Here is an 8,849-nt window from a genome sequence, read left to right as displayed (position 1 = left end):
TGCTTACCTCACATCAGAAGAGAATCGGCGCAGTGATTGCGTTGGCGGTGACGTCATCAATGCGAGGCGAAAATTATGCAAACACGACTAATGGCTGTGTCTGAAATGGCACACTAACTTACTGCTTACTGCATAATATACACCGAGCATACTATTCTTAAGAATAGTGTGTGAAATAGTATTTACAATATTCAACAAATAATTTTTCGTACGCTATAGTTACATGACAATCATTGAAAATTAACTCTGCATATCTGTCCAGGTTACCTTACAAATAAATGTATGTGCAAGCCTGATTGAAACCTTTCCTCACCAACAGGCTTGATCTTACCTTATAACAATTATGTTTGTTGGTGTAAAGTCAAGTTGATTCTGTGAAATGAAATGTTTTTCACTTAAAATTAATTAAGTTGATATGCTCAACAACAAATCCCTTACGAAAATTAACCATGGTTTTAACCATGGTTTAACTATGGGTTTTGTAGTAAAACCATAGTAACTACAAAATAAACCATAGTTTAACTATGGTTTTTGTAGTAAAACCATAGTAACTACAAACGAACCATGGTTTTACTACAATAACCTTGGTTTAACCATGGTTTTTGTAGTAAAACCATAGTAACCATAAAATGAACCATGGTTTTTGTAGTAAAACCATAGTAACTACGAAAATAACCATGGTTTTTACTACAGTAACCATGATTAATATTGTTTTGTAGTAAAACCAGAGTAAATGCAAAAATGAACCATGGTTTTACCACAGCATTTGCAGCAGAACCAACTACAAAATGAAGAATGGTTTTACTACAGTATATATTTATTACAGATTTAGCTATTTATTACTCTTAATAGAATAATCTTAATGTCATAAATAATCTTATTATAATAGTTTTATATATATATATATATATATATATATATATATATATATATATATATATATATATATATATTAATAATGTCTTATGCTTACCCATGCTTCATTTATATATATATATATATATATATATATATATATATATATATATATATATAAATAAAATTGAATAAATAAAATAATATATATAAATAAATTGAGGTCCAGTGTCACAATATATACTTAGCCTACTGAATTCTCAGCACTTGACATGTTTGTCCCGTTATAAGTGTGACAGGAATGGGGAATGGGAGGAAAAATAGGTATACCGGGTATATAATAAAAATAAAAGCAAAAGCAAAGTGATGGTATGAAAAATATAGAAGTGAATGGGTCATAGAACTACACAATGAGTTTTAAAATCATGATTTAAAATGTTATAATTCTAGATGTTTATTTAAATGCTGCGTGCCTTTGAAGTGTTCTGGTTTTAATGCGCGTGCGCGTAAACATTCGAGTCGCATTCAAAGACAGGAGCGTGCGCGCGATCAGATGGAAACGAGGAAACGTCATCAACTGACACAGCAAAACTAACGTCTCTCGCTGTTGTTTTCGCTGCTTTCAGGTAAGTTTAGTTAACAAAATCACACTAATAATAGATACAAACGTTCCTGACACCCTTCTTACGTGTAATTAATACGCTCTGTTGAATATTTACTTTATAGAAATGGTTTTGTGTCTTCGAAAAAGTCCGTTAGCATCTCAACTGTTTTCAGAAGAGGTAACGTAAGTTAATTTAACGTTACACTGGAGCTCTTTTTTTACATAAGTTTGGGGTTTTAACCATATTTTTGTGTTGATAACAGTTTTTGATAGTTTTGTTTTGCTGGTAATTTGTCAATGGGTGATTAGAAGTAAGCTATTTAACCTAAAATAGTTCACTGTAACGGTTACTGTTAATCAGTGACGTCACTTACAAATACCGATAATTAAAAAAAAGGGATTTCAGGAGGGACAGAAAAAACCCTCCACAACAAAGGGGAAATTATTGTTTAATCATGATAATAATTCCAGATGATTTATTTCACAATATATATAGAGGGGTTTCACGACGCGTCATCAATCCGGAAGTCGGCCATTTTGGAGGCAAGGAACGTAAATAATGCCATTGAACTGAATGGACTCGCAAATTTGGCTGATTATTGCAGCTGAAAAATGGTCGAGTTTTGGTCTGTGCCAATCGGTCACATCGGGAAAAAACATGTCGAGTGCTATAGACTATCAAAAGTTAAAGAGAAGAGTGCAAAAAAACTGATGAAAGAAGGCGTTTGTGGTTGAGAGAGGTACAGCATCAGACACATGTAGCTGCTAAATGATGAAGCGTTGACTATGGCTAAAATGTCGACCTAGTTAACTATGGCTACATTCACACTGTCAGTCCAAATCCGATTATCTTTGTATCAAATTGGAATCTGATCTAAAATGATGTCCTCACTGTGTATCGCAACTGTTCGGATCCGACGTGTGTGTCCATGCATGTTATTTGGTAATATGTCAATGACTTTGCGTTGATAAGGGGGTTGCATTTGCAATATAATGTTAGATGTTGTCTTTTTTGAATGTTACAAATGGAAATGTGTAGCCGCCGCGCTGGACTACTGCGGCAGAACTGTAGGAGGCTGCATGTACGGCTTTTTTCCCACGCTCGTCTGCGCTGGTTTCAGAAATAATAATTTTCTGCTCGTCCGGCACTTTGCAACAACACAGCATTATTTCGACAGTGACTTTCAGCATGTATCCTATAAATGACGTTTGCATTTTAAGACATACCACGCGAAATCCGATCGTTCAGACTGAGGCTGATGTCCTGATATGTGATTTGAATAGGATTTCAAACCACATATGGATGTAACTTGAAACGGATTTCATGTGCTTTTTTGGACTGACAATCTGACCGTATCCTATGTCGGTATTATAATAAATAGATGGAAGAATTGCAGTAATGTTACGTGCTAGAGAACCTAACTCGTTCGGATCTTTACCACATATTAACTTTAGTTTGTCAAAATGTTGCGCTCTCTCTTGCTTCCCAAGTCCTTCTCTATATGATTTCGCACCTACCACGTGTTTTTTCCGTGGTTTATTAGTATAACAATGTGTTCAGTAGTACATAAACAGTGCAATCCATGCTGTTGTTTACATCCGAGTGCCTCCATAATGGCCGCGCATCCGGGTTACCGCCCAGAACGTGACGTTGGTGTAACCCCTCTATTACCTTAAGTTGTATATATGAAGAGTTTGGTTCCAAAACGCGATAAACGCCATTTTTAAAAAAAAAATTAGTTACTGCAAAAATCAGTATTGTATCTGGTTGGTATTGAAAAGTCAATGTTTAATTTTAAGTAAAATGCGATATCCGCCGTGTTATTCTGTCATGTTTTCTCCCTTTCTTTCCAAACCGCGACAAACGCCAGTCTCCCTTCTCTGCAGAATGCGATATATCCGCTCTCAACCAATCACAACGCAGCATTCCACGCAATGTAAACAGTAACGGCAGCGTCTTAAATACACCCGGCTTCCTAGTTTTTCTTATCTATTTTGCACTTTTCGATAAACAAACAAACAAAAAATGAATAATTTTGACGGCATTGATGAACCTGTGATTGTTTCTGCGGTGGGTAAGAGATGTAAGGCATCGAAATCGAATCATTTATGTGAGGAGATTAAGAAGATGAGGCACTCGGGAGGAGGAAAAATGTTTTCAATCTTCTTTACAGTTCTTAATAAAAATATTATACTAATAAACTTACGTTGTTGTGTATTTTCAACAGTTTCAATATGAAAAAGAAAACTTTTATATTGATTCAATGGATTAATTGCATTTTGATTGAAAAAAAAACATGGATTTATTGCATGTTGGGGAAAAAAATTATCCGTTTTTATAATAAACTTTGAAAATCAAAACCTGGATTTTTTTTTTTTTTTTTGTTATTATGACCTACAAATGCAATGTGAAAGTTTGAAACAGAAAATAGTGGTTTTCATCTTTTTACTTTCTTGGTAAAGAAAACACATTTTTACTCAAATTAATCTAAATGGATTTATTGCGTTTTGGAACCAAACTCTTCATATATATATATTATTTCTCTTTTCTGCATTTCATCTCTGCTCTAGCTTGCTTCCTTGTAATAAACCCTATGCAACATTGTTGGCTCTGTGACACATTGTATGTTATGTTCTAGAAGATCATCATCATGCTGATGGCCTGCTGCACCCCGTCCAAGAAAATCTCCACGACTATGAACTCGACTAGTAAGCAAAACTTTAAACATACAGTGCACTACTGTTCAAAAGTTGGGGGTCTGTAGGATTTATGCTTTTGAATGAAGTCTCACACTTTACATTTTTTTTTTTCAGTGAGACTGTCCTTGAGAAGCCTGTAGGCTAAATAATCAGCCAAATAATCCACGGCAAATGTTATAATGGTCATATTTATAATAATTAATTTAACTATTATGATAACAGGATATCATGGTCATTGGTATATTTTATTTTATTTCTCTAGGTGTGTTTTTAATTATGTTGGCCAATGAGACAGACAACATACTGTCCAACTCAAAGGTATTTATTTATTTTTATGTATTTTTTACTGATAAATACTGAAATTCTTTAATTCAGGGATCTTAAAGTTATGGCTATGCTCTTGTTACCAGATGAGATATAATCGTTTGGCCCTGTGATTCTTCAGGACAAGATCTTGATGCCATCCACACTCAGTACATGACGAAGGTGAGTTTCACAATAGCTGCCACTATCACAAACCAAGAGACAGAACACAACAGGCCTTCATCCATATGAACTCACCCATATGTAGGGATGGGTATTGAAACCCGGTGTTAAACATTAACTACATTATTTCTGCTTGGCTTTTGGAGCCCTAATACTGTATGAGTTATTTATGAAAACACTGGCTGAATGGACATTATTACACTTGGACATTATTACATGGCTACTCGATAGTGCAACTGACCAATAGCAGTTGAGTATTCCAGCTTGTGTGTTAATGTGGTGTGTATTCTTCTCATTTTAGCTCCTGCGTCCATTTGGGCTGAAGGTCGAGACAGAACCAAACCAAAGCTGGACTGTAACCTACTGGCCATATGACAGACTTCATACTGACACCTACTGGCATGGATGCGGCATCACATGTTTTTCAACAAAACCTTTTTCACCTAGAATAGGCTTAATGCCACAGCTTCACTACTTCCTGAACTTCAGCCAGCCCTTTGTTTCCTGTCTGCCATTATCGGACAAACTGATTAATCCAGGTGTGCCTGATTATTGTTACTGAGGCCAGGCACACCTGGATTAATCAGTTTGTCCAATAATGGCAGACAGGAAACAAAGGGCTGGCTGAAGTTCAGGAAGTAGTGAAGCTGTGCATAAAGCCAATTTAAAGTGTGGATTATTCATCCCCCATGAGGAGACTCTGTCTTCATCTCTTGTGAGTGGATATCATTTAAAACATTCTTAAAAGATCGGCTCATTTCTTCTGAATTTATAGTATTTATTGTTCTTGTCAAGTAATATTGCTGTAATCCTTTTAATGTATGTACAGTATAAATTGCAAACATGCTTGTGTTGGACACGTGTTCACAGGTTACAGACATTTTAGAGGAGGTAGATGCTGTGTATTTAAAGATGCTCTAAATCATGTTTATTTGTACTAGGCCTATGTTATTTTTGTATATAAATCATTATTACAGTAGAACAAAATGCTATTTTTGTTATTTGTAAGAAACTGTTTTTTTTTACCATTGCACAGCACCACTTTATCACCAATAAATTTGTATAACTTTGTAGTCAAATTATTGTTTTGTCACATGTGAGAACAAATGCAAGTTTATATTTTCTTTCAGATTATGTAATTTTTGTAATAAAGTCTGTATCATAGAATGATAACTTCTTTCCGTTCTTATTTTGTAGATGTTGTAATTAAATGGCTTATATGTAATTCAAGATAATTTAGTAAAACTGCAGTTTTACTATAGCATTACTACAATATAACTAGTAGAACCAAGGTATCAAAACCATGGTTTTTAAAAATACCAGTTACTACAGTCATGGTTACTATGGTTTTACTGTAGTATTACTACAATATTACTGTAGTAGAACCATGGTATCAAAACCATGGTTTTGATACCGCAGTAACCACACCAAAATACCACGGTTACTACAGTCATAGTTAACTACAGTTTTATTGTAGTAAAACCATGGTTAATTTTCGTAAGGGATATTTTTAATAAAAATGTACTTAATGTAATAACATTAATTAACTGGTTTGACTTAAGCTAAAAATATAATTATCATGTTTGAAATTGACTATTAGGCTGGATAATTTTAAGGATGCAGGTAACTTATTACTGCAGTCATACCTACCACTTTCTGTGTAGAATACTTTAATTATAAAATAACTCATAGCTGGGTTACAAAACATCACAAATAATTATTTTAGGAATATGGTAGGTAGATTATGCCCTACATTAGGTAAGCAGACTATATTTTGTCAGCATACAAAAGTTATTGATATAAATTGATCATTTCCTAATTGATTACATTTGCACAGTTATTGAACCGATTTGGATCAACACTAAATGGACTTTGAACAATGAATAACGACACTATGTTCTTGTTCTGTTGAAGCATTGAACTCTGTTTGCATCACTGAATCATTATTTTCAGGAAAAATGCCATAGAGATTAAAGTATTTATTTAATGATAGTGTTGTCGGAAACACAGCTAGTGTGTAACGTGTAGCCTACTTCTAAAAATGTTAGGCTACATTTATAATTATTCCCGTTAAGTGTGTTGCGTTGTGGGAAACAGTATCCCACCTCAGCCAGGTCCCATGCAGTGTCTTCAGATGAAAACATCAGATTTCAGCAAATGTAGGTAATTCCTCAAATTCCATGCATACAGAAAACTCACATACTATTCGCAATATACACATTGTAAAATAGTAGTTGTATGGTAGTATGCCATTCCGAACACCGATTTTAGTGTTTTTGAGTTGTATTTAGCAGATACTGACAAATACAGAAAATCTGCATTCTACACATAGCACATACTGGATACTGCAGAAATCGTAAGTCATGACAAGTAACGTCACGTGGTGGCATATTGGTATTCCCTCAAATTCTATTGAATTAATGGAAATCACCTGTTTTCTATGAGAAAACATTAACGAGTCTGTGTTTTTATATCTGAAGTCTGTACATTCTTACAATGCAAATGTTCAAAACATTTAAATCATTATTTGTTTAAAGTCTGGAATAATAATAATGCTTAATAAAAGTTACGTTCATCTTCATTACAGTTGGGAATATCAGATCAGCTGATGGACGAGAGACACCTCAGCATTTGTATTCAGTGAATATTAAATGAATAATTATCTCAACAATATATACAAATAACACTTAATTCATTTGCAAACTGTCATGCTAGCAAAAAGCCTCAGAATTTGAGCTGACCTGTGCCGTTCTTGTTCTGATTCCACATGATAATGGTCCACATTACCTGACTAGAACAAATTCTTTCAAAATAATTTTGGGTTTTTAAAAAGTGTTTAAAAAAGTGTTTAAAAAGGGGTAAAACAGTGAAAGTTGTTTGAAATACAGGTGAAATATAATTTATTAGGCGTTCAGAAGCTCTATTGGGAAATTAAAACATTAAAACAATTATTCATAACACTTCATTTGCATCTGCATTTCATAATTTTAAACTACATATTCTCAAATTACATGACTAAGATTAGTGAAACAAAGTACTTAGCCTAATAAAATGTAGAAATCAGATCACAATCAAAACTAATCTTTATTCTAAAAATATTAAACCTGGGCCTTATACCATGAAGCCGGTTTAGGTGGCTAGCCAGGTATGTTTCAGTTTATATTGCGCCAACCCTGGGTTTTAGGCACCATGAAAGTGGTTTGGCTTTTAGCAGTGTTCATCACCATATAGTAGCTTACGCTCCACGGCTAACCTGGTCCGGGGCAGGTTATGTTCCAGGTAAGAGGTTGCAGACCGAACTTGGACCAATCAGCAGTGAGCAAAGTGACACACGTCTGATGCGATAAAGTCACTCCACCTGTTTCTACTCCAAATTAAAGGTCACTACATAGCAAATGACTTTTAAAGACAAAATCGTCTGGCTTTCAGTAATGCTTATTTAGAATAACAATTTTTTATGATTAGATAATATTTATGTAATTAGCATACCCTTAATCGATCACACATGTACAATTTTAGTTGAGAGAGAAAGTTGATGATCAGCATCATGGTTCCAACAAAGCCTGGTTGGTTTGGTGCAGAGCCATAGAGAGAAAGAGTTGCGACACTCCCATAGACCGCCATAGGAACTCTGGAATGCGGAAGTAACGCGTGTCGTGGAGCAGCCGATAGTTCCAAACACTGATAGTTTCTCCATTGAACCCCATTCATTTTCAGTGCTTCCGAAGTACGCTCGCTGGTAAATTAATGAAATTACTGTATTTTTTTACTTTTATACACATTAGCCGTCCTCTCGTGAATCTAGTCTGTAGTTATATTTTATGTAGCCAGTTTTAGTAAATGTTTATTGGAAGATAATAGGTTAATTGCAGCGATAGCTTACGTGACCAACACTTCACTAACGTTGGCTAACTTACGGTAACTGATGTATATAATATATAATATTTTTAATAATATTTTATATGTATATATATATATATATATATATATATATATATATAGCCTATATATAATATTATATATACATACACACACACACAATTCATTTATTTAAATGGGTTAGGGACGGGTTATGCATATATGTGCTTATATGTATTTAGGAACAGTTAATTCACTCATTAACTATCTCTCCGGTTTAATTTTATGAAGAATATTTTTCGGTTGAATATTTACCGAACGTTGCTTTCTACGTTATGGGAGCAGT

General features: G+C 34.2%; 1 protein-coding gene and 1 long non-coding RNA gene across 2 annotated transcripts in view; both read left to right on the top strand.

Moving 5' to 3' along the window:
• Positions 1-8,849, top strand: part of LOC130077302 (SLAM family member 5-like) — a 217,424-nt gene that overhangs the window by 157,321 nt on the left and 51,254 nt on the right. The window lies entirely within an intron of this gene.
• Positions 4,093-5,089, top strand: LOC130077306 (uncharacterized). The gene is made up of 4 exons (XR_008805729.1): positions 4,093-4,168; positions 4,422-4,477; positions 4,570-4,645; positions 4,947-5,089. It is a non-coding gene; the product is annotated as an uncharacterized LOC130077306 (long non-coding RNA).

This window comes from Rhinichthys klamathensis, unplaced genomic scaffold (assembly GCF_029890125.1).
Source record: "Rhinichthys klamathensis goyatoka isolate OS25496 unplaced genomic scaffold, OSU_Roscu_1.1 h1tg000727l_1, whole genome shotgun sequence".
Lineage (NCBI taxonomy): Eukaryota > Metazoa > Chordata > Actinopteri > Cypriniformes > Leuciscidae > Rhinichthys > Rhinichthys klamathensis.
Note: the sequence above shows the minus strand (reverse complement) of the source record. Positions and strands in the feature narration are given on the sequence as shown.